Source organism: Piliocolobus tephrosceles, chromosome 1, assembly GCF_002776525.5.
Source record: "Piliocolobus tephrosceles isolate RC106 chromosome 1, ASM277652v3, whole genome shotgun sequence".
Lineage (NCBI taxonomy): Eukaryota > Metazoa > Chordata > Mammalia > Primates > Cercopithecidae > Piliocolobus > Piliocolobus tephrosceles.
The window spans coordinates 190,498,223-190,500,766 of NC_045434.1; positions in this window are offsets into that span (position 1 = coordinate 190,498,223).

Consider the following 2,544-nt stretch of genomic DNA (forward strand, 5'->3'; position numbering starts at 1 on the left):
CGATCTCCTGACCTCGTGATCCGCCCACCTCGGCCTCCCAAAGTGCTAGGATTACAGGCGTGAGCCACCGCACCCGGCCATTATTATTATTTTTTAAGACGGAGTCTCACTCTGTTGCCCAGGCTGGAGTGCAATGGTGCAATCTCAGCTCCCTGCAACCTCTGCCTCCCAGATTCAAGCAATTCTCATACCTCAGCCTCCCAAGTAGCTGGGACTACAGGAGCCTGCCACTATGCCTGCCTATTTGTTTTTTGTATTTTATTGTTATTATTATTTTATTATATTATTATTATTTACAGAGAGAGATGGAATCTCTCTCTGTTGCCCAGGCTGGAGTGGAGTGGTATGATCTTGGCTCACTGTAACCTCCATTTCCTGGGTTCAAGTGATTCTCCTGCCTCAGCCTCCTGAGTAGCTGGGACTATAGGCACGTGCCACCAGGCCTGGCTAATTTTTGTATTTTTAGTAGAGATGGAGTTTCGCAATGTTGGCCAGGCTGGTCTGGAACTCCTGACCTCAAGTGGTCCGCCCATCTTGGCCTCCCAGAGGGTTGAGATTGCAGGTGTGAGCCACTGCGCCTGGCCTTTTTTTTTTTTTTTTTTTTTTGTATTTTAGCAGAGATGGGGTTTCATCATGTCACTCAGGGTAGTCTTGAACTCCTGAGCTTGGGCAATCCACCTGCTTCAGCCTTCCAAAGTACTAGATTACAGGCGTGAGCCACTGCATCCAGCCAAGTTTAATTTATGTAGTAAGCACACAATAATAATAAAATAGAACAATTACAATATGCTGTAATAAAAGTTGTATAGGTCGGGTGCTGAGGTAAAAGATATTTTTGGAGATTTAGAAGATTGTGGCTGGGCACGGTGACTTATGCCTGTAATCCCAGCACTTTGGCAGGCCGAGGAGGGTGGATTGCTTCAGCTCAGGAGTTTAAGACTAGCCTGGGCAACGTAGGGAGACACTATCGCTATACAAAATACAAAAATTGGCCAGGTGTGGTGGTTCATACCTATAATCTCAGCATTTTGGGAGGCTGAGGCGGGCAGATCACCTGAGATCAGGAGTCCGAGACCAGCCTGACCAACATGGAAAAACCCTGTCTCTACTAAAAATACAAAATTAGCTGGGCGTGGTGGCACATGCCCGTAATCCCAGCTACTTGGAAGGCTGAGGCAGGAGAATCACTTGAACCCAAAAGACAGGTTGTAGTGAGCTGAGATAGCGCCATTGCACTCCAGTCTAGGCAACAAGAATGAAACTCCATCTCAAAAAAAAAAAATTAGCTATGTGTGGTGGTGCACACCTGTAGTCCCAGCTACTCAAGAGGCTAAGGTGGATGGCTTGAGCCTCGGAGGTGGAGGTTGCAGTGAGCTGTAATCGTGTCACTGCACTCCAGCCTGGGTGAGAGCAAGATCCTGTCTCAGCTGGGCGCGATGGCTCACGCCTGTAATCCCAGCACTTTGGGAGGCCAAGGTGGGCGGATCACGAGGTCAGGAGATCGAGACCATCCTGGCGAACACAGTGAAACCCTGTCTCTAGCCAGGCATGGTGGTGGGCGCCTGTAGTCCCAGCTTCTAGGGAGGCTGAGGCAGGAGAATGGCGTTAACCCGGGAGGTGGCGAAGCTTGCCGTGAACGGAGATCGCACCACTGCACTCCAGCCTGGGCGACAGAGCAAGACTCCGTCTCAAAAAAAAAAAATAAAAGATCCTGTCTCAAAATTAGCCAGGCATGGTGGAGTTCACCTGTAGCCCCAGCTACTCAACAGGCTGAGGTGGGAGATCACTTGAGCCCTGGGAGGTAGAGGTTGCAGTGAACTATGATCACACCACTGCACTTGAGGCTGGCTGACAGAATGGGACCTTGTCTAAAAAAACAAAACAAAACAAAACAAAAGAAAACAAAACAAAACAAAAAGGCCAGGCGCAGTGGCTCACGCCTGTAATCCTGGCACTTTAGGAGGCCAAGGCAGGCGGATCACCTGAGGTCAGGAGTTCAAGATCAGCCTGGCTAACATGATAAAACCCCGCTTCTACTAAAATTATAAAAAATTAGCTAGGCGTGGTGGCGCGGGCCTATAATCCCAGCTATTCGGGAGGCTGAGGCAGGAGAATCGCTTGAAACCAGGAGGTGGAGGTTGCAATGAGCCAAGATCCCGCCATTACACTCCCGCCTGGGCAACAAGAGCGAAACTCCAAAAAAAAAAAGGTTATATGAGGCCGGGCGTGGTGGGTAATCCCAGCACTTTGGGAGGCCAAGGCGGGCAGACCACAAGGTCAGGAGATCGAGATCATCCTGGTTAACACGGTGAAACCCTGCCTCTACTAAAAGTACAAAAAAAATTAGCCGGGTGTGGTGATGGACGCCTGTAGTCCCAGCTACTCGGGAGGCTGAGGCAGGAGAATTGCTTGAACCCAGGAGGCAGAGGTTGCAGTGAGCTGAGATCGCACCACTGCACTCCAGCCTGGGTGACAGAGTGAGATTCCATCTCAAAAAAAAAAAAAAAGGTTGGCTGGGCGTGGTGGCTCAAGCCTGTAATCCCA